The sequence below is a fragment of the Mus musculus genome, chromosome 5, assembly GCF_000001635.26.
Source record: "Mus musculus strain C57BL/6J chromosome 5, GRCm38.p6 C57BL/6J".
Classification (NCBI taxonomy): domain Eukaryota; kingdom Metazoa; phylum Chordata; class Mammalia; order Rodentia; family Muridae; genus Mus; species Mus musculus.
Genome location: NC_000071.6, coordinates 134752869 through 134777210, shown reverse-complemented (window position 1 = coordinate 134777210; position 24342 = coordinate 134752869). Strand labels below are relative to the sequence as shown.

The following is a 24342-nucleotide window of genomic DNA, read 5'->3' as shown; positions in this document are numbered from 1 at the left end:
TTCTCATCCCTCAATGACTGTTGACACTCTAGGGGCCATCACTGAGGTTCCCCACTGCACAGAGGGTCCTTTTCTTAACTGTCTACAGTAGTGACCTTGCAGTGAGCCATCATCTGCCCAGACAGGCTCGTCTTTTTTAAAAATGTATTTGTGTGGGGTGTGTGTGTGTGTGTGTGTGTGTGTGTGTGTGTGTGTGTGTGTGAGGATGGAGTTCTCTCCTCTCATCACGTGTGTCTCCAGGATCAAACTCAAGTCATCAGACCTGGTGGCAAGAGCGTTTCCCCACTGAGCCACCTCGTTGGCCTGTGTTCATCTTTTTCTGTGTGTTTCGTTCTTGGGAAAATGTAAAGAAAGAAAAGAACCTTTAGAAACCCCTTTCCCGAGGGTAAAGAAGAATCCCGTTGATTTCCTACAAGCTGATCTAGAGTTTCACCGCTTAAACTTCTGTACTCCGTCTGGAGATTGTTTCCTGTGAGGCATAGAATGCTGGCTAATTGCCTCTCACCACAAATTATCCAGTGTTAGAGAAAGCCCGTTGCTTCATGTACGGCGTTTGTACTTGGTTTTTCTATATAATTGTAGCTATTGTAATCACTCTGCTATTACATGGGTACACGGCCCTTCCTGCAGTATCTCGCTATTAAATTATTAGTCACTTAGGCAGTGTTTTATTGGAAGCTTTATAGCATGGTCATTAAGAGCAGCGGGCTTTGAAGTCCGACTGGCAGAGGCCTGTACAAACCACTTTGCCACTTAATAAATGTACATGTGTGGGCATGTTACCCCACAGTTCATCATCCATGAAGCGGAACACTTGAAGGCCTATAAATAATATTTCCTTCACACGTTCATAGTGAATTGAGAACTAGACATGAAAATCCATCAAACAGAAAATAAAACCTCCCAGATTAAAGATGATGGCTTTGTAACGCAACCTCTGTGCTGGGGATGCTAGCCTGTGCAATAAGGCAAGAGAAAGGTTGGATGCTGGACCTTGAATGGCTCCCTAAACCATACGTGTCAAAGACTCGGTCCCCATGGTGGTGCCACTGGGAGGTAACAGGGCCTTGTGGGCAGTCACAGAGTTATTGGAAGTATGGAAGCCTGTGGAGTCCTGGCTCATTCTTTGTTTTCTTTTGATTCTTGGTCATGAGATAGGTGGTTTCACCCCCGACCCCCCATATACCCACCGTACTGTGCTAACTCCCCACAGTCCCAGAACCGATCATGGACCAATGATCATAATCAAAATTCTGAGCCCAAATAACCCTTTTTATTTTATGTATTGCTGCTGTTCTCATTTACCTTGTTAGTGGGAAGCTCGTGGAAGCATGGTGCTCTTGCGGAGGTCAGAGGTCAGCCTGCAGGAGTTGGTTCTCGCTTTCCACCACAAAGGTCTCAGGGACTCACCTCAGGTCACGTGGATTCCCACCCAGCACCTTGATCCACCAACCCATCTCAATGGGCCACCTTTTCTAAGTGAATAATAGTCTCATGCATTCAGTGATAGGAATGGGAAACCGAGTAATGATGGGAAATCTCGGGAAACTGAGATAAGATGTCTGGCAAAAAAAAAAAAAAAAGTAGGGACACACACACACACACACACACACACACACACACACACACGGGTTTTTTTTTTAAAGGTACTATAGTTTAAAATAGAACATACCAGAGTACTGTAGAAAGAGTGATGAACAAAGACTTTTACCTGCAACCCCTTCATATGTGGAGGAGTTGATGGCAACTATGGGGACACCTCCAAGAAACACCTCACGTTTTGGAGCTATGGTGGGCACGAGTTGCTGATATCTGTGATATCACACTGTGATATCAGTGTGATATCTGTGATATCTGCTGATATCTGTGATATCACACTGTGATATCAGTGTGGTGCCTGATACACAGTAGGTATATAGCAACACACAGTAGGCATATAGCAAATGCTGTTTGAATTCAGTTTTAAAAGGCTACTTCATTATATATGATATAACTATATATGGTATAGAGCAGAGGCTGGCCTTGAACTTCAGACTTCAGCTTCCAGAGGGCTGGGGTTACAGATGTGTGTCACCACACCTCACAGCTGCTCCTGTTGGCAGTATTCACAGGCCCCTGCTCTACTTCTCCCGCTGCCCTGAAGCTCTCACAAGGTTCTCCGATGCCGCTCTACAGCCTGAGAAGCTATTGGTAGGTTTCAGGAATGTGACGTGTTAAGATTTGTGTTACTCAGAGGTGGAAAAAACAGCTCAGTGGTAAAGAATACTTACTGCTCTATCAGAGAGGTGAAGTTCCAATTCCAACATCCACCCGAGGCAGCTCAAGATGCTTATCTGTAATTCCAGGGATCCAGTACCTCCGTCTAATTTTGGTGAATACGTGGAGCGTATGTACATTTATGCTAGTATAGGTATTCACCAAATTAAAATAAGTCTTTTCTTTAAAAAAAAAAAGGTTTGGGGCTGGCTGTGGTGGCATATGTCTTTAACCCCAATCACTAGGAAGGCAGAGGCAGGCAGATCTCTATCCTCCAGGCTTTTGGTACCAGATTGGGTCTGTTGAAACCTCCAGTCTCTTGGACCGAGCAACATCAAGTTCTGCATCTCTGTGGTGTGAGGCAGTCATGGCTTGAGAACTCCAACCATATCATTTAGGCCAGTCTAATAAATTCCCCTTTAATGTGTACTCGATCCATGGTTCTGTTCTTCTGAAGGGTCCTGAGTAACACAGACAGCAATTGGTAGAAACAGAAACAGACAAGTGTAAGACTTCCCCATGACACACAGCGACAAGCAGAACCTGGGGTGGGGTGGAGGAGAGAAGGAAGAATTGAAAATACTCCTCGAGTTTGAACACACACACACCACACGAGAAAAAAATGGAAAAAGAAATTTAAAATGAATAGGTGAGCTGAGCACCAGCATCCATCCCGACTGTGGATGCCGTGTGACCCACCCGCTGCCTCACGCTCCTGCTGCCGCTGTGCCTTCCCTGCCATGATGGGCTGCACCCTCACACCGTGAGGCAAGATGAACCCTTCCTCACTCAAGTTGCTCCTTTTTACTTCCAAGCTGGTACAATATGCTGCTGTGGGGACGTGCTGGGGTGTGGTTATGGGGAGAAGAGAAGAAAAACCGTGCTTTGGTCTTTCTGAGGTTGAAGTGTCTCAGACACAGCCAGGTAGGGTGATGCTCTCAATCTGGGTTATGGGAGCACTCAATCTGGGTTATGGGAGCACAGGAGAAAGGATCTTGAGAATCAGGTGCTAGTAATATGTGAAATTCTTTTTGAGATCAGGGTGGGGTGTGTATGAGTGGATGTGTAAGCATTCCTGTGCCTGTGTGTGTACATGTGCATGCATATAGTGTGCAGAGGTTGATAATAGGCGTCTTCTCTTCAGTTCTACTTTAGGTTTTTTTTTTTTTTTTTTTTGAGTCAGGGTCTCTCATTGAACCTGGAGCTTACCAATTTAGCTGGACTGTCTGGCCAGCAAGCACGGGGACCATTCTGTCTCCACCTCCCTAGTGCTTGCATTATCAGCATATGGGGATCTGAACTAAGGGCCTGCCTGGAGCTCACACACACACAGTAAGGGGCTGGGGGCGTGGCTCAGTGGTAGAGCCCCTGCCTAGAATCCCCCAGTGAGAGGCTGGGGCGTGGCTCAGTGGTAGAGCACCTGCCTAGAATCCCCCAGGGAGGGGCTGGGGCGTGGCTCAGTGGTAGAGCCCCTGCCTAGAATCCCTCAGTGAGGAGCTGGGGGCGTGGCTCAGTGGTAGAGCCCCTGCCTAGAATCCCCCAGGGAGGGGCTGGGGGCGTGGCTCAGTGGTAGAGCTCCTGCCTAGAATCCCCCAGTGAGGAGCTGGAAACGAGACCCAATTGGTAAGAGAATTTGTTTAGCACATGTGAGTTCCTGATTCTGTTCCTAGAACCCTGAAAAAACTAGGCACTCAAACAACACCAAAAAGACTACACTTCGGAAATCCCAGGGGAACTGAGGTTAAGCAGGCTCCCACTTTGAGTGCCTTTTTCCTATCTCAACTACTGGGTCAGGGGAATGGGGACACAGCATTTTACACATCGTCTGAATTCTAGGGGTACTGCTGAGCTTGTGACTTAGACCAGTAGAAGGGGCTACTTCTATATCCACTAAAGGCCAGAGCTACCTCCTGACACTTCCCCTTTAGCTTCCCAGGCTCTGTCTCCAAGACAAGCCTTGCTCCCCAACAAGGGCTTACTCAGGCCAGGTTGGCAGCCACTTGAGTGAGCCCCTCTAGTGTGGGAACCTGCAGGCCAGAGGGATTTGCTAACGCATGTACTCCAGTCTTTTGTGCACCCAGCTCCTCAAGTCCCCGCTCCCCTCCACGCTTGGCAGCCCTGCCCGCCTCATGCTGTTGACCTTGGCTGTGGGTTTGCGGGGGCTGGAACTCTCACACCATAAATTCCTGTCTTCTAGGAATCCAGCCTGGGAAAGAAAGGAAACATGGAGGAGAGTATTTGATTAACATTTTTCCAACGTGACCACATCACAGGGACGTGTGGCCGGAATTCTCGCCCTGGCCTGGGTGGAGTGGGATTCGGCTCGTGGCCCAAATGGCTGGGGAGGGTGGGCCTGGACTGGAAGTGGAGGGAACCCGTTCAGGCCTAAAGGAATAGCAAGGTCTGGACTGGCATTTCCTCCTGGGGTGGAGAGTTCTTGGATGGGAGTGGGACCAGGTCAGATACCTGGAAGGGGACTAATCACAGAGAATTTACCTTTGACCTTTGGTGGCTCCACGCTGGAATCCAGGGTTAAGGATTTGATCTTGACAACCTGTCCCTCACTCTAGACCAAGATTTCTCTGATTCCTAGTTAAGTTATTTCTGTTTTATGGGGTAGGGAATGGAACTCAGGGCTTCTCACATGCTAGGCTCTTACTCTGAACTACACCCAAAGCCCCTCACTGGGGGATTCTAGGCAGGGGCTCTACCACTGAGCCACGCCCCCAGCCCCTCACTGGGGGATTCTAGGCAGGGGCTCTACCACTGAGCCACACCCCCAGCCCCTCATTAGGGAATCTAGGCAGGTACTGTACCTATAAGCTACATCTCCAGCCATCCTTTACCTTTTCTAAGTTACCCAGGCTGGCCTTGAACTCACTCCATGGTTGAGCCAGGCCTTGAGCTTTTCTTGCCCCAGCCTCTCAAGTAGTCAGGATACCAGGCTGATGTCTAGACAACCCACACATGTTGCTATGACAGGGCCAGGACACCTCACACACCCTAGATTTCTTGGCAGCAGGAAACAGACTATTTCCAGCCTCTTCCTGATTTAGGGGAGCCACCTCAGGGGAGCAAGGAAAGATAAGCAGGGTTGAAGTAATGTAGATTCAAACTCAGATGACCTGAAGCTAAAATGGTAGTCCCCACTCCAGCGGGAGCCCTGACAGGTTTAACAGTGTCGACTCATGGCCGAGCCCACCAGGCAATGGATGTCTGGAGACCTTGAAGAAGACAAGAGATGCTTCGTCTGCGTAGAAAGTAAGGGGAAAGAGACGGGCAATAGAAAGGATGGTAAACATCACAGGCAGCCATCGAAGGCTGGAAGTCCCTGAGGTGGGGGCCACAGAGGGACAGCTCTGTGGCTGTGGAAATAATGTGGACAGGGAAAGTGTCCAGAGATAGGATACTGTGTGTGTGCAAAGGCCCCGAATATTTATTTATACCTTGGTAAGACTTTTCATATAAACAAATTCTCAAATTAAAAAAAAAAAAATCTTTGGCAAGCCACATGTCTGGACCTCTTGTTTGGAAAATGAGACTCTGCTGTATGCAGGAGTCCAGGGCCAGTGAAGACTGTGGCCTGACTCGTCTCAGGTCTCCCACCCGGCTACTCAGAAAGCACTACACGGTGTACCCCAGAAGGAGTGCCCCAGTTCGTTCTGTTTCTGTTCTTGCCAGCCTTCCCTCACAGCTATCTCCCCCACATACACCCAAACAAACTTGTTCAGCCCCAAAGCCAAGTGACTTGTCCTCTGTACTGTTCTAGTGTAGCCTTTGAAACCAGTCTGTCAGCTCAGGGTAGCCTCAAACTCACAATCCTCCAGCCTCAGCTACCAGGTGCTGAGATTGAGTAGGTGTGGGTCACTCATACCCAGCCTTGTTGTGTTTATTTTAAAACTTTGTTGATGAGTATGTCTATGTCTGTGTCTGTGTCTGTGTGGTGTACGAAACATGTGGGCGGGTATCCGTGGAGGCCAGCCGAAGGCACTGGATTCCTTAGAGTTGTCTGTGTGATTAATGACAGGGTAGCACATATGGTCTGTACTGAGAATTGAGGCAACAGCTACAGAGTGACTGACAAGACTGTAGGCAGCAAGGATATGCTAGATGACTGCTGATCTAATAGATGAGACCACTGCTGAGTGAATATACAGAGTGGAAACACTGGTCAACAAGATCTGATGACAGAGCCAGCCACTGAGTGGCTGACGGGAGGGTAGCATACACAGTATGTATTCGGGGGCAGAGAAGTTATTCCCACCCTTTGAAGGATGCAATGGAGCAGACGCAGGAGTTTTACCACACCACTCAGAACAACATACAATTGAAAACACATATTGGCCATTTCTGAAATTTTCCATCTCGTATTTTCAGACTGTGGTTGACCGCGATTAACCGAAAATGAAACAGGATAGAGGGAAGAGGTAGCAGCATTTACTCCGTCATTTTGCTTGCTTTCCCTCCTGATTTATTGACAACTTTTCTATGGCATTTGATATGTGCTGTAAAATGTGGGTCGCCAGTGATGACCAATGGTGATGAAGTTCCCTTTGGGGACTGGGGAACACGTCTTGGAGCCAGGTAGAGAGCTAGGTAGGTATGCCACATGTTAAATGTGCTAAACGTGTCTGCGGTGTACACTCTTGAATGATTCCAGGTTGGTTTCTGCTACAGCAATTCCAATTCGATTGCCTGGAATCTGTATCACTGCTGGGGCAGGGAGCTGTGATCAGGCACACAACTGGCATCATATATGTGTGTCTGGCACCACCCCCACAGCAGCATACCCGTTATGGGGGTACATGCCATCCTCCCAGCACTATGGAGGCAAAGACAGAAGGCTCAGGAACTCAAGGTTATCCTCAGTGACTAAGGAATAAGGAGAGGGTGATGTGAATTAGGGCCAGCCTGGGCTACGTAAGCCTGTGTCAAAACAAAACAAAACAACAACAAAACAGAGTATTACTATCTCAGGAGTAGATCAAAACTTAAAATTTGAAATAGTTTCACTAAATGCATATTGGTTTTGTATCCTCATAAGGAGGAGGGGGACAAAAAGGACAAAGCAGGGTTGGCGAGGTAGTTCAATGGATAAAGACACTTGCTGACGAACCCGACAACTGAGTTCGATCCCTGGGACCCACAGAGGAAAAAGAGAGAACCAATTCCCTCATACTGACATCCATACTGTATGAACACACACACGCTCACACACACACACACACACACACACACACACACACATGAACATGCACACACACACATGCATACACATACATGCGTACGCACATGCACCACACACATGCGCAATTAAAACAAAAGGCAACTCCAGACGGCTTGAAAGCAAAGAGCATAGGACTTTGGAGTTGCTACAGTAAATTGGTAGAGAATGTCTCTGGAACACAAGGGTGGGGAAGGGCTTCAGAAATAAACCTGAGGTCCTGCCGGTGCGTGGGGTGCAAGTGACCCTGCCACCAGCCTTATCCACTGGGAGTGGTTTTCCTCCCGGACATAGCCGGGCCCTGCCCACTCGGTGAGTCATGGGTCCTCTGGGCTGGCAGTGTGGTCCACCCTTCCTGTCTGTACCCAGTAGGGGAACAACCTGCCTAAGGGGACCTTATCTCCCTCTCGCTCACCGCCAACAGATGTGAGGTCAAGGCTGGGGCTGTGAGGCTGGTGGAAGACCACAAACAGGGGAGGGTCATGGAGAGGTCAGGGGTTGCCAACAAAGCTCCCTCCTTCTGAAATTGTCACCTGCTCTGAAAGCATCTATGCTTCCCACAAGAGCATGAGGAAGCTTGAGAATGAGTGTCTGGACCAGGGTCCTGCTGGAAGTGTGGTAGAGAGGTGTGGATGGAGGTGCGGATGTGGAGATGCCAGCGTGCACGGAGACACGGATGCGGATGGAGCAACAGGTGCAGATGGAGTTGGTAGTTTGTGTGAGAATGCAGATGCAGATGGTGATGATGGTTCTGAAGGAGACACAGGCGAGAAGGGAGCCACAGGTATCGATGGAGGTGTGGGCACAGCGGAGTGCAGAAGGAGCCTCCGTTGCGGATTAAGGCACAGGAATGGAAAGATGTGCATGTGGGCTTGGAGACACGGTGCGGGTGATGATGCAGGTGTGGATCGTGATGCAGGTGTGCATTGACATTCAGGTGTGCAAGGACCTGCAGGTGTACCTGGACATACAGGTGTTCGTAGACATGCAAGTGTGCAAGGGCATGAAGGTTTGCAAGGACATACAAGTGTGCCTGGAGATACAGGCATGGAAGTAGCCTCAGCCTCCGAGTCCTGGAAAACCTAAGAATACCCTCCACTGTTTCCAAGAAACGATCCATCTGTGGGCCAATCAACAAACACAGTTCAGGAACACAGATGTGGGCCAAACACCGTCCAGGCATTCCTACTCTCCTTTGTCTCCCTTGGAGCCCAGATTTAGTGACAGCTTTGTAAAGTCACCTGGATACCCCCACCCCACTCCCTGCCGCTTATACATCCCTACTCCCCTTCCCCAGGCATCCTGAGGCCTACGCCTGGTTCCACATGCTTCTCTTAGGACACTAAGGACCTTTCCAGGTTGCAAATCTGAACACATTACCCTCTCTGGAATCCTTCCCTGGCTCCCATACCCTCTGCAAATGATGTTCAAAGTCCCCCAGCTAGCAGAGCCTGGCCACTGCCCCACTACCTCCATTTTCTTTCAACTCTCTTTGCTCGGTCCTCTATTGTACACATTTCTGTCACTAACAGTTGCTGGGTTGTCCTAATAGTGATGTCCCCGTCCCTCTTTCAACTAGCAGTCCACTCCACTCCCCTCTCCAGAAATCAGGGACCATAATGTCTCAGTCATACTGCGGTACCTGTCGGCCTCAGTCCTGGACCATGAGACCCTTTAGGGATTTCCTCTCTTTATTCTGTCTGTCACTCCTTCAAGAGAAGCTACCTGATCCATCTTTATGTCTGTACCTCGCCACTGTAAATGTTTGATGAATGACTGAGTGAATGTAGCCATTTCATAGAGGAGACACACAAGACCCCAGAGAGCTGAGGCTGTGGCTCGGGTATTTTATGGAGTACAGACATGGCCTCCCAGAAGAGCCAAGAGGATGTTAACTGGTGTATGAGCAGCCTCAGGACAGACTTGGGCCCCTATCTACCTCTGGAGGCAGGTGAGACAGGGTGGGGTGTGGAAGCAGGGAAGTGTCAGGGAGTGGTGTTTGATTTATGATGCAAGTAATGATGGGGCCACTTGGCAAGGTGGGCACGCATGACAGACCCTCAAAGATAAGAGGCCAGAGGTATGTCAAGGATGTAAACACCAGGCACCGGACACCTGGCTCCCCGTACCAGCCGGAGACACAAGGCAGCCATGTTGGATGGAAAGAGGCCCTGTGGTTTCCCAAGGCCAGACACAGCTCTCCGCACTTCCCTGCAGCGTGCAGGACCCCTAACCCTTCCCTGCACTCTAACCACTATGCCTCCTCCTGGGTGACCACGTCCTCCTGTGAACCCTGCCCAGCTCCGCTCAGCTGTCCAAGCAAACTGCAAACCCTGGCACCCAAGGGCTCACTTTCATCTCCCAAACCTGACCTCACCCTTCTGAGAGCTTGCTCCCCGGTACCCTTGAGATAACGCCTGAGCCTCCATCTTCATCCTCGTGGCCATTTGTCCTTCCTCTGTCACAGCTCAACCATGTCTTCCCTGCATGCACCTTACACTTCCAACCACCTCTGTGCCCTTCGCACAGACAGTTCCTTGTCCCTGAGCTCTTTCTCGGCTGGCAAACTCCTACTCAATCATCAAAACCCTAGCTGAAGCTGGAGACACGGCTCAGTAGTTCACAGTGCTTGCTGCTGTTCCAGAGGAGCCAAGGTCAGTTTCCAGCACCCACGTCAGGTGCTTCACAACCGCCTGTAACTCCACCTCCATGGGATATGATGCCTTATTCTGGCCTCTATGTATACACACATGCATACACACATACAAGTAAAAAACAATAGAATCTTTTAAAAAGACTAAAGGCAGGCACTGGAGAAATAGTTTGGCAGTTGAGAGCCCATATTGCTCTTGCAGAAGACTAAGGTCCGCAGCTCACAACCCCCTATAACTCTAGCCCCAGGGAATCTGACTCCCTCTTCTAGACCTCACTGGCTCCTGCATGCATGAGTACACATAAACTTGGAGGGCTTGGAGCTAGGTTCAGGTGCAGCCCACTCATATTCTTAGAGCTGAGAGGGTCCCCCAATCACACCTCAGACATCCCCTCTGAGGACACCCTCCATGGCACAGAGACATTTCTGAGGGATGAGAGAATTAGTAGCTACCCAAGTGCAAGGGAGGCAAAACATATTCACTGGAGACTTCTGGGAAACCCCACTACACCAGAGATTATGCCAGGACCAGGGTCCCCAGTGGAAAAGGGAGACACCCCTCCCTCACCCAGTTTGTTTGGGTTATGAATTCAAGACCAGCGTAGACCTTGTCTCAAAACAAGAAGTAAAGGGGCTGGAGACAGGCTCAGTTGGTAAAGTGCTTGCCCAACAAGCATGAGGCCCTGAGTTCGGATCCTTGGCGCTCACATAAAAAGACAGTACTTATGTTTCCCAAGTACTGAGGAGGTGGAGACAGGAGGAAGCCCTGGGGCTTGCTAGCCAACTGTCTAACCAAATGGCTGGGCTCCAGGGTAACTGGGAGACTCTGTCTCAAAAAGTAAGGTGGAGAGCCATCAATAAATATGCCCAACATTGGCCTCTGGCCTACATACACACACACACACACACACACACACACACACACACACACGGGAGTGCAGAGTTTTGGGGTATACCTGTTTTGTGTGTGCATATAACAAAAACCAGGGCTCTCTGTGGCCCTAAAGTTAGGTTTGGTCCGATTCTGCATTTGCTCATGTGAACTCTCAAAAGCAAGACTTGAGGTTTCTAACTTTAAAGCTCTCAGAACTGGAAAAGTCTGGGGCCAGCCCAGTGCATGGAGGGTCAGGCTGAGATGGGGAATGGCTTGAAGCATCTACTTTTCTGTCTCTCAGGCTCACAGATAGCACTTGAGCATCAGGATAGGTGGGTGGATAAGGACAGAAGGACCCCATCCCTTGCAAACATCCCTCGCCTTAATCTCTGCTCCCACGACTCCTCAAGCTACTTTCCCAGGCAGGTGGCACTGCACAGGCAAAGCCCCGCTGGACCAAGGACACAGCTGGCAAGGGTGGCCTGTCAGCCCCGGCAGCCACCCAAGTATGTGGCCTGCAGTGTGGATGGCTGTTCCCGCGGCGTTCCCAGAGCACACACCAAGGAAAACATGGAACGCTTGTTGGATGATGTAGCCTGATTCTAAAGTCGTGCATTCCTGCGGAGGGCAGTGAAGTGTGGATGGGAGCTGGCAGTGGGAACGTGGGCTCTGCTGCGCCTGCGCAGTCCTTACTTGTACAGTCCGCCGAGTCTGGTTCCCCGGCCTTCCAGGCTGTGGGAGCTTGCATGGTTGTGCCACATAGGTCCACAGCCTCCGACCTGTGCGCATAGCCACAGTCCCCAGTCCTCAGAAGGACAACTTCCATCACCCCGTGCCCGTGTAACCTTCACCATAGGTGGGCAGTAGTGAGCAACCTTTCTTTACACTGACAGACTTTGGGTATGTCCTACCTGAGAACCAGTGACAATGTCCCATCTTATACTGAGAGAGAGTCTGTCTGTCACTATCTCTGGACATGGGGTCACTTGAGGGAGTGAACCAGCTTGTGCTTCAAAAGGTGTATCTTAATCTCTAGTCTTCCTGTCTCCTTGCCCTTTTTAGCGGGGCCAGGGGCATGTTAGGCAAGTCCTTGTGAGGCATGTGACATGCGCACAGAGGCCCGAGGTCAACATCAAGTGTCTTCCTCAAGTGCACTGCACCTTATCTTATTTAAATTACATGATCTTATTTCTCTGTGTGTATACATGTAGGGGTGTATGCATGCTGTGGTCCCCATGGGAAGATCAGAAAAGAGTTCACTGCAATCAACCCTCTTGTTCTTCCACGTGTCCTAAGGGATCAAACTCGGCCATCAGTCTTAGTGGCTAATGTCGTCACCCACTGGGCCATCGTGCTCATCCCTCCACCATATCCTTCACTGAACACAGCGCTCACCATTGGCTAGGCCAGCTAGGCAGAGGGTTCTGTCCACCTGCCTCTACCGTCACTACTCAGGGTTTATAAATGCACCCGACTATACCTGGTTGTTTTGTGTGGCCTGGAGATCTGAACTCAGACCCTTGTACCTGTATGGCTGAGCCATCTCCCCAGCCACAAAGCCCCACCCCTTTTATAGCCCTTCTATAATCCAGGCAGTCCTTGAACCTTTGATCCTCCTGCTTCAGCCTCCCAAGCAGCTGGAGTGATGGGCCCGTGTCACCAGAACTGCCCCCACCAGTGGGACCTGTTTTCACTAGGACCTGTTAGACAGGGCCTAAGGATATCCATGAGTCTTTACATTGGGGCAGAGAATATGTGCCTTTGGAAAAACAGGGACATGGTGGCAGATTGGGGAAATACCTCCTAGTTCCCACTTGCTACATGTGATCGGCAAGCTTGGCCTCAGGGTGGTACCCAAACTGTTATCTGCATCTGGAGTACGAGGCTATCGAGGTGGAAGATGCTAATACAAAACTCAGGGCTAGAAAGACCCCACATGGGAGCCCAGGACAGTTACAATTCAGGAGTTCTGGTTTGGGAATTTTGAGGCAAAGTCTCATGTAGCCCAGGCTGGCCTCAAACCCATGCTGTATCTGAGGGTGATCTTGAACTCCTGATCCTCCAGCCTCCACCTCCCAATCCCACTGGGATTTACAGCACCACACTTGGTTTGGGAAGTACTGGAGATGGAACTCTGGTCTTTTAGGGTGCTCAACAAGGGCTCTCTCAACAGATCGACCACCCAGTCTGCTTACTCGGGTTCTAGCCAAACAGCTTCCGAGGTCCATCTTGTTAGGAGGGGGGTCTGGGGAGGTGCCAGGTTCAAACTGCTATGGGCCTTGCTAATCTCCAGCCCCCTTAGCTTTGGAACATATGTGTTCATGTGAGGTTTGATCATGTTTGCCCTTGGAGACCCAGTCTCCGTGTTTGGCCTTCTAACTCAAGGGGTGTGAGGTCCTAAAGCTACTCCCCAGAACATGTGTAATAGCACCCAGACTCCAGACATGAGACAGTGAGGAATCCAGAATAAAGCAGGCAGGGCCTCTCTCTGATCAGGGTCAAGCACAGTCCAGGAGAGAGGCTGGGCCATTCCTTGGCTCTCCTGGCCTGCCGGGCCTCCTGCCTGCCCTCCTGCCCAACCTTACTCACTTGGCCCGTGGTGAGGCCTGGAACCAGTCACATCCGGCCCGGCCGTCTAAACAGGCCCGAGGCCCCGGAGCTTGCTGGGCCCAAGGGGAACCCAAAATAACATCTGAATCAATGTCCCTATAGACACCCTCACCCGCCAGGGCCCAAGGGAGGAGCCTAGAGACACAGCTCAGAGACCTAGACTGCTGACCAAGCTGGCTCAGGCAGCAGTTAGCTCTGTGGGGCCTCAGCCAATGGCCAACGGCACCCAAGGACAAGCAAGATGGTCACAGTGAGGTGATGAAGGCTGTGAAGAAATAGGGAAGAGGGGGGACAGCCCAACGCAGGGGGCGGTGGCCAGTGTGGATAAAGGGACTGGGAGAGCAGAGGGGTTGGACCTGACCACATAATAAGCAAGTGACTTGAAATGCTATGAAAATCTACAGGCTCACCTCACAGAAAGAGATGTGAGCTACAGACAGTCAGGCTAGCAGGTGGCTCAGCAGGTACCGAGCCTAGGGACATGAGTGTGATCTCCTGGGACCCACATGATGGAGAGGTAAAATGGACTCTTGATAAGTTATCCTCTGACCTCAACATGTAAGATCTCACACACATGCACACACACACACATACACATGCACACTCACACACACACACACACACATGCATACACACACACATGCATACACTCATGCACACACACACATATGCACACTCTCTCTCTCACACACACATGCACACTCACACACATTCATGCACACACACATATGCACTCTCTCTCTCACACACACACATGCACACACATGCATACACACACTCACACACACTCATGCACACACACACATATGCACACTCTCTCACACACACACATGCGCACACACGCACACTCACACACTCATGCACACACACATATGCACTCTCTCTCTCTCTCACACACACACACACACACACACACACACATGCACACACACTCATGCGTGCACACACACACACACACACGGGACCATCAGCATAGCCCAGAGTGAGAAAGAGACTTTTTTTCAGAGAGCCAGACCTTGAAAGGTGGGTTAGTTCTGACCATGGAAGAAATGAAGGAAACATACAAGAGACAGGGGATAGGAACAATGTACTCTAGGGCTCAGAGAATCACCCCAGAACTAGTCTGGGGACCCACTTCCTTTCAGCAGCTAGATGCAGATAGCCCAAATAGCCCAGTCATCTGAATAACCCCCCCAACACTGTTCCAAGAGCCACATATGCCCATTGGTTCCCTAGGGGACCACCAAGGACCCAGTAGAAGAGACAGTCCATACTGAGCCGTCCATACCTTCCCGTTCATCCCTCCAAGGAAGGCCCAACCTTAGATCAACTTGAGGACAAAAGAGTCTGCCAGAATTGGGGACACACTCTAGGTCAGTGACATTGACTGACATATTCTGGGGTGGGCTGTGTTGAAGGTGTTGTTATGAGACCTGGGCCTAGCTTAGAAAGGGTCACAAGTTACATGGCCCCAACGCTTCCCCAACACTGGTCCAGGCCATGTCATGTCGCTACATTCCCCTCAGATAAAGTCAGTGGTACCCCAGCTGGAACGGGAGGCTGTTACCTGAGTCCCCACCGGCTTGCAGACCTAATCCCCCCAGCTTTCCTGAGAACGGCTCTGCTGTTCTTGGCTGATGGCCCCTGCTGAGCCTGGCACAGCCTGGGCTCTGTGCCCACCTGGGAGTGAGAGTCTGGCAGTGGCCCAGCCCGGGCAGTGGACATCGTGAAGAGCTAAAACGAAGGCCCAGGCAGGCAGAAGGGGCCTCCCTCAGGTTCTGGTCAGTGGCCTTGCATCATGAGGTCAGACTTACTCCGAAGCCCTGCTTTGTCCAATGGGAATCACAAACACCCGTCTCAGCTTACCTGGCAATGCTCACGGACAGACCCTCCGCTCCCCACTTTCTGAAACCAATCAGGGCTACCCAAGAGAGAACAAGCCTGAAGAATCAGAGGAAAGCCTTGGCCCACCCTCCCCTAACAGGCCTCTATTGATTCTCCAACATGTTCTCGGCTTTGAGCCAAGTAAAAAGAGTTCTTCGTTCGGCTCCTTCCCACCGTTCAGGTTTCTTAGACAGGCCCAGAGCCAGCAAACTGAGGGGAAGGAAGCTGCAGGGAGAGCATAGACTAACAGCGGCTACGGAGCTGCCCTGGGGAAGGCATACACAGCACCCCTTAGTTCTTTGGCTCCTCTCCATCAGAAGAGGAAACTGAGGCTCCGGAGGAGCGTCGCCTATGCGAGATCACGAGAGAGATCACGGAGCAGCGAGAGAAGCAGCAAGGCCTGATTGGGCCAGAAAGGGAGAGAGGTGATGGGCGTGGCTGAGTTGGGAGAGTGCTCAAGTGGCATAAACGGATGCCCATCCGTGTTCAATACCCCCTCAAATCACATAAACTCGGTATGGTGGTTGCATATTCTGGCACAGGAGGTTTAGGCGGAAGGATCGGAAATTTAAGGTCATCTCTGGCTATACAGCATCTTTGGAGCTAACCTAGGTTCCACGAAACCTTTAAATAAATAAATAAATAAATAAATAAATAAGGAAGGAAGGAAGGGGGAGGGGAGGGAGAGTAGGGACACCAACAGGGAAGGTAGAGGGTAGAGTCCAGGAAGAGCCAATAACATAGACTGTCTCATAAGTAGCAATACAGCACAGCAGGGCAGACCTGGGGACACCCTGCTGACTCCTCCTACCAAAAAGGGCCCTGAAGACTTTTCACAGGCTGCTCTCCAGCCTGCGAGCCTGCTGCCTCCATCAGTGCTGAGATTATAGGCATGTGCCATCACAGCCAGCCAGAAAGCACAGAACTCAGGATATATCCAATTAGGCTTTAATCCCCACCATATTTTCAATGTCCAGTGCAGGGCCAGGAATAGGAGGAGATGCTCAGTTAGCATCTGAAGAATAGCCAGGTGTGATGGGGCATGCCTGGAATCCCAGCATCCCAGAAGCCAAAGCAAGGGGTAATGAATCCAAGGTTAGTTAGTATTGGCTACACAGTGAGGAGCAGGTAATCCCAGGCTGTATAGCAAGATACTGTCTTACAGGAGTGAGAGAGGGAGGGGGAGAAGGGAGAGGGAGAAGGAGAAGGGAAAGAGGGAAAGGGAGAGGGAGAGAGGGAGAGAGGAAATGAATTCCAGGTTCAGAGAGAGAGAGAGAGAGAGAGAGACCCTGCCTCAAAAAGATAATGCAGAGAGTAACAGAAGAGAGCACCTGATACCCTTTTCTGGTTTCTGCATGCACAAGAGCACATGTACACACTCACAAAGGTGCACACACACATACACATATGCACAACACACGAATTCAAGCACACACACACACACACACACATGCACACATGGACGTGTTCACGCCAACCTTTATACCACACTCACACACGTACATACATACATTCTCTCAAATACACATACTCATATTGCACACACACACACAAAACCACACAGCACAGTTGAGTGTCTCTCTGTTCCTAAACAAATTGCACAAACTCCATTCCTAAATATTAAGTAATTTCCATTCAGTCCAGAATGAATCTTTGTGAGGGACAAGATCAAGGTCATTCAAGACACAACTCCCACCTCTTGCTTCCACGCAGACATGTCCTGTCTGATTGACACCTGCAGAGCTGGAACCCCCTCAGAATCCTAACTAACACTACCTAAAGTGCTACTGCCTGCCAAGCATGGCAGGCGATGAAACTTCTTAAACTTGTGACCCTTAAACTTGAAGCTATGCACTTGTAATTCCATCTATTCAGGAGCTAAAGCAGGAGAATCAAGAGTTGATGTTCTCGCCAGGCAGTGGTGACACACACCTTTAATCCTAGCACATGGAAGGCAGAGGCTGGCAGATCTCTGAGTTTGAGGCCAGCCTGGTCTACAGAGGAAGTTTCAGGACAGCCAAGGCTACACAGAGAAATCGCACCCATCTCCCCCCAGTAAAGAGTTTACATTCAGGATAGACTATAGAGTGAACCAAGTCTGGCAATTTAGTAAGGCCTTGCCTCAAAATGGAAAGTAAAGATACCTGAAGCCCTGCCTTCCATAATCTCTCTCTCTCTCTCTCTCTCTCTCTCTCTCTCTCTCTCTCTCTCTCTCTCCCTCTCCCTCTCCCTCTCCCTCTCCCTCTCCCTCTCCCTCTCCCTCTCCCTCTCCCTCTCCCTCTCCCCCTCCCTCCCCCCCCCTCTCTCACACACACACACACAAAGGAGGAGGAGGAGGAAGGGGAGAAAATAAATAATTAAATTAAATTAAATTAAATTTAAAGAGAGCGCCAGAGATCTAGTTCAATGGTAGAGACAGCCCTTTCCTAGGAACCCCCAGTGAGGGCCTGAGGGTATGGCTTAGCCTGGGAGTAGAGCGTTTTCCTAGCATTCATGATTCTGGAATCACCAATACTGAAAATGGGGAAGGGGAGTTTTCTCTAAATGATGAGAGAGAAACAATTAGAAAGACCCTATGGGCTATGGCAGGGTTTAGGGGGACTTAGGGGAATAGGTGGAGAGACTTCTGGGACACTCCCAGTCACAGTCTGGGGACCCTCAGAGTAGCATGAGCAGGTGTAGCTCTCTGACCCCCTGTGGAATAAGAAGCCAACATGGAGAAGGAATTGCACACCCCATCTTGCCTCCTGAATCCTGGCAGACATTAGAACTGGCTCTCACGCTGCAAACCACCAGCTTTCATTAATCCCAGGGCCTGGAGGACGGGCTGTGGCTGTGGAGACAGGCTTTGCAGCTAGCGACCCAAAGGGAAGCGTACTTTCCAAACCCAAGTTTGGCTGGAGTCGGGTGACATTTTTAATGTTCTGTTGGCGCACACTGTTGTCCTAGATGTGAAAGGTTAAGCTAGTTGGCTCCTGGAATAAAACAGAGAATGTCAGTGTAATCTTTAGGTAGGCAAGGGTTGGTTTGTTTTGCTTTGTTTTGTGACAGGGTCTCATGGAACCCGGGCTGGCCTTAAACTCCTTATGCAGCCAAGGACTTTGAACTAATCCTCCTGCCTCCACCTCCAAGAACTGGCATTATTGGTATGCACAACCATAGTTTATACAATGGTGGGGATGAAACTCAGGACTTTGTACATGTTGGGCAAACACTCTTCCGAAGAGGCTACATCTTGAGCCTTCCCCCTCTGTGTAGCTCCCACAGTGGACCCCCTGCTTCCATCTCCCAAGTGGAGGTGGCAGGTGTGCACTGCCAGGCCTTACCCAAAGTGTTTTAAAGCAGGACACAAAAAGATGCTAACATTAGAGGGGGAAACATGATCAATTTGCTGTCTTTAAACATCAAGGAGATGGGGTGGAATGGTGTCTTGGTCCTCCAGAACTCTCATTAAAAAAAAAAAAATTATAGGTGAACATTGTAGCAGAGCTTGCAATCTTAGTGCTTTGGGTATGGAAACAAAGCCCTTGGGATGCACTGGCTGGCCAGCCTAGCTTATTTGTCAAGTTCCAGGACAATGAAAGACCTGAGGAATGACAGCCAGATGGCCCACCAGCCTCTACGTGCACACACAGACACAGAGAGAGAGAGAGAGACATACACAGACACACACAGACACACACAGAGACACACATACACACAGAAAGAGAGAGACCCACACCTATGCATCTATCTGCTCATTCATACATTCACTCATCCATCCACCCATCCACTCATCTATCCATCCATTCACTCACCCACTCATCCATCCATCCATCCATCCATCCATCCATCCATTTACCTACCCACTCATTCATCCATTCACCTCCACACCCATCCACGCACTAATCCATCTGTCCCCTTATCTGTCCATTCATCACTCATCCATCCATTTATCCCTTCTTCCACTTATCCATCCATTCATCCATCTATCCACTGATCCATCTTCTCGCTAATCCACCTATCTGCCCCTCATACACACACACTCACCATACATAACCATCTATCCAACCACTCATTCATCCATCTATTCACTCTTGCATCTACATAGCCATCCATCCATCTGTCCACTCATTCACACCCCATCCAGACATAGATATGCTCACCCACCCATGGGTCTACTCATCCATTACAACGTTCTCCCAAACTGAAGGTGGTGGCAGCCATCTCTATGACCAGGACAGAGAACGGGACATGGTGGGCTATGTCACTAAGCTGGACCATTCTATAGGTTAGTTACATCAAACTCATTTTCCACTTATGGTATTTTCTGTTTACGATGAAGCCATCGGGGTGGAATCCCCAAAAATCTAGAAGAATCTGCATGCAATAGTGAGGTGCACACGGTTCTATTCAGGGCTGAGCCTTGCACCTGGTTCTTGAAGTCACCAACTCCCTTGTGTCCTCTACTCTGAAATGAGCTATTTTCTATTTGTGTGTGCCTATGTGCATGTATTGAGTGCTCCTGTGGGTGGGGGTGCACACGTGTGTGCAGGCATTGGGTGTGTATTCACGTGTGTGCTTGTGCATGTGAGGCAGGGGGCGGGGCTCAGTGGTGAAACACCTGCCTTGAACCTCCAGTGGGGACTGGGGGCGTGGCTCAAAGGGTAGAGCTCTGGCCTAGTATGCGCAAATCCCTGGGTTCCTTCCACACACGCAGAAAAGATTTAGAGAGAAGAGAAAGAGCAGAGATTTAGAGAGAGATTGACAGATTGAGAGACAGAGGAAAGGGAAGGAAGGGAGGGAGGGAGGGAGGGAGGGAGGGAGGGAGGGAGGGAGGGAGGGAGACTGACTGACTGACTGACTGACTGACGAGGGAGAAACTAGCGTACAGAAGAAGATCCTTCGTTAAATCCTCGCACACAGTCTGTGCGGAGCATTAAGAACTCTGTCTTCTGAGTCCTCGCTGCTTTAAGCAGAGAAGCTAGGCAGGATTTGCCTCTGGGAAGCGCCCCACAGCAGGCAGCTGTGTGGGTAGCCTGAAAGGCAAAGGCCCTTTGCTAGGTCAAGGCTGTCTTCACCCTGCCTGCTTTTGAATAAAGCAAATCCTGCTAGGAACCAGGAATGGCTCTGGGGACTCCTCCTCCAGGGAGTTTCCTGATTGCCTCTCTATCTGTGCGGATTCTAACTCTTGGTTCCCAGGACTCAGGGTTCTGGGGGTCCTCTCTACCTGCCTCCCCTTTGAGGACAGATCCTGACTGAAGACGTTGCCCTGGAATGCGGAACCAGAACAAGGGAGCTCTGCTAAGCAGGAACCACTGGACTGCCTCCCCGGCCTCCTACCCTGCATCCTGGCAGCTGCCCTTACTACCCCCTGGGACCGGCCTGGCGCCACAGGGATCAGACCAGTTGAGGGTTCCGGGCATGGGTGGAGGGTGCTACCCTGGGCAGGGAGTAGCTAAACGTGATGTGGGGATGGAGACCAGTAAAACGCAGGAGGAAGTGAGCCCCACACCCTGCGGGCAGTTTTCCTATCCCAGGCACTTGGAAAGGCTCCTGGGCACGCAGCAGGCAGGGGAGACGGCAAGAGATAAGCACCCTGGGCAAATGAGAAGACACGGGCTGGCATGTGGTGGCGTGCCGTGCCTGTGAACTTCAACCCTACTAGTTCACGGTACCCCAGGGGATCCACAGCTAGGCCTCCGGTCCTCCTAAGGACCTAGGGAAGCTAGGTTTATGGCATCCAGATCCTGTGCAGAATAAATGCCCATCCCCCACTCCCGAGACTTTGTACAGTGCCTTTATAGTCATTGGAAAGGCCAGGACATTGAAACAGAGCCTCCCTATATAAATCAGACTGGACTCGAACCCGTGATCCTCCTGCTTCCATCTCCCAGGAGCTGGGATAAAAGGCATGCACCATCTCTTCTGCCACAGAGTCTTTGACTCCCTGACTCCCAGTCAGTTTCCTGCCTTGCACAGCAGGGCAGTCGCCCTTTGTGTGTGGGTGAGGGTGAATGGGCGCCCACCCTGAATCCCTCCCTAGCCTCTTGGCTCATTTTCAAGCAGCAACCTAGGCAGAAGCCAAAAGGCTGAGCTGACACCTTTCTTATAAATTAAGAACAAGCATGGGGACTGGAGAGAGAACTCAGTGGCCCTTGCTGCTCTTGCAAAGGACCCAGGTTCAGGTCTCAGCACCCAGCACTCACGGACTAAGAGAGACGGCTCTGGAGTCTGGGGCCAGCCTGGGCGACATAGCAAGACTCCATTTATTCTCCAAAAGAATAAAATGGCAGGGAGTTGTGCATACCTGTGATTCCAGCACGTCAGAGGCTGAGGCAGGAGGATCTCAATTTGGAGGCCAGCCTGAACTACACTGTAAGACTTGGTGTCAAAAGAAAACGGGGGGCGGGGGGGAGTAGCGGATAGTGTATGTGAGGTGCTTACACCCATATAAAAAAGCCAAGCAAGGTGGTGTGGGCTTTGCTTGCCTTGCCTCTCAAAACTAGGGGCGTGGCGGCAAGAGGATGCCTAGGTCTTATTGACCAGCCAACCCAGCCTAATTCATGAGCTCCAGGCTAAGTGATTCAGATGATGTCTAGCTTCCCCATGTATACTCATACATGTGCATATACACTTACAGGTACATATGTACAAACACATACCACACAACACCACACACATACACACACGAGCATCCCAAAAGTACATCAAGAACTAAAGGCACATGTCCTGGGGCTTAAAAGCATTCCATTCTCTTAGAAGTGTCTCCAGAGGTGGTTCAAACTTAAGAGGCCCAACCTTAACAAGACTCCTGTACAGTCTTAGTCTCTACAGAAGCAAACTGGGAGAGGTCAGAAGACTGAGGTGTGGACAGTTGGTAGAGAGCTTGCTTAGCATGCACAACACCCTGGTTTCTAGCTCCACAACAGGGTGTGGTGGTACACACCTGCAAGACCAGCACTGGGGAGAAACAGAGAGTCAAGGACCTCCGCCACTGCCTAGCAAGTTCGATACCAGCCTGGGCTACATGAGATTCTGTCTCAAAATAAATAAACATGGGACAAGGGGGTGCTGATAAGGGAGGAGACTGCTGTCCTGAGGAGGGGGAGGCCTAGATTTGGGACTCGTGGAGAGGGTGCAAGAGTAACTGTAATGGAATTTGTTGTCAGCCTCACTCTGCATGACAGGGGCTTAGAGTTAAAGTTAAATAGATCTGAGGAGATGGGAATTGAGCTTTCTCTGTGGGTGTGTAAGAAGGCCTCCTAACCCCTCTGTTTATAAACTGGGATAATAATATCCCTGATCAAAACTAGAGATGTGTTCTCTGTAAACTGTTAAGTGTCAAACACATGAAAGACGTGTTCCGGACTCCTCTGTTCTGTGTCCCTTGAGGAGGGGGTGCCCGGAGCCCAGCTTGTTACATTCTGCTCCCCCAGACAGCAGCAGACAGACCGCTCGTGAGGCGATATGCAAACAGCCAGTCCAGGACACCCACCCCCTGGGCTCACCCCTGCCGGCCAACGACCCAGACTGACAAATGATTCAGATGCACAAACAGCCGGGTCTGAGAAAGTGCTGGGCTGCTGGGTCAGAAACAGGCTGTTCGGGAGCCAGGGCATCCCAGGGCAGCAGCGGAGGGAAGACAAATGTGTTTGTGAGGAGAGATTACTTTCTACACCTGCCCTTCAGCAGGCTGCCATCTTCTACCTCAGTTTGCCAAACGGTGTCATAGACTGTACCCACAGATATGACTTGTTGTTTGACTGTTGATGTTTTACTTTGGTTTTCTGTGACACCAGGGATGGGACCCAGGGACTGGCATATACGAGCCAACTTGCTCTACCACTAAGGCCCCTCAATGAAGGATTATAGACAAGCATTCTGTCTCTAAGCCATGCTCTTAGCACCTCACTGGGAAAGTCTAGGCAAGGGCTCTACCACTGAACCATACTCCTAAGTCCCTCACTAGGGCAATCTAGGCAAATGATCTATCACTAAGCCATGTCCCCAGCCCCTCCCTGGGGGATTCTAGGCAGGGGCTCTACCACTAAGCCACACCCCAGCCCCTCCCTGGGGGATTCTAGGCAAGGGCTCTACCACTAAGCCACACCCCAGCCCCTCACTGGGGAATTCTAGGCAGGGGCTCTACCACTGAGCTACACTCCCAGGCTTCTATTATTATAATTTTAAATCCGGGTCTCACTATGTGGCTCAGACTGGCCTGGAGCTCACAGTCCTCCATGCTGCAGTTATAGCCACCTCAGCTGGCTCCCAGGATCCGTGTTGCCGTAAGTCCTCACAGAGTAGGATCTGCATGCGTATCTCGGCACGTTACTGCACCATCCATCATGGTTTGCCCCCATCCTGACTCATCCCACTTTAGTCTAAACCTTTACTTTCTTCTGCCAGAGCCGCTGGCCACCTGGGGTTATTGAACCATTAAAAGTAGCTAATCCAAAAGAAGATTAAACTCTAAATGTAAAAACACAGCGTCTTCAAGAGTTAGGACAAAAAAAAAAAAAAAAAAAAACAGAATGTAAAATGTCTTATTTCTTCATATGAATTACCTGCAAAATGATATTTCAAGTGTTGCTTCTATGTTAATTTATTTATTTTGTGTGTTATGTGCATGTGCGTGCCACACCACATCCTGCACTTGAAGGTCAGAGGACAACTTGTGGGAGTGACTCTCACTTTCCACCTTCTAACCTCTAGGGAGCAAGCTCAGATCCTCGGGTTTAACAGCAAGCCCCTTTACCCACTGAGCCATATTACCCAGCTCGGAGTTTCTTTTGTCTTATTGAGCTCGTAGGATATTTAAAAAATCAGAGAGAAGAGCTGGACTTAGTGGTACACACC

The 24342-nt window shown here is 50.3% G+C and overlaps 1 long non-coding RNA gene across 8 annotated transcripts in view; it reads right to left on the bottom strand.

Annotated features, from left to right (window-relative positions):
• The window catches only part of Gm30003, a 77257-nt gene that overhangs the window by 45758 nt on the left and 7157 nt on the right, over positions 1 to 24342 (bottom strand). For 5 of the 8 annotated variants that reach the window (XR_868585.3, XR_868587.3, XR_868582.3 and 2 more), the window contains exon 2: positions 2271 to 2717. The exons of 2 other annotated variants lie outside the window; for them this stretch is intronic. This is a non-coding gene — a long non-coding RNA (predicted gene, 30003). Of the gene's footprint in view, positions 1 to 2270; positions 2800 to 24342 lie in introns of all 8 variants that reach the window. One more of the 8 variants, XR_003955805.1, reaches the window with a different exon arrangement.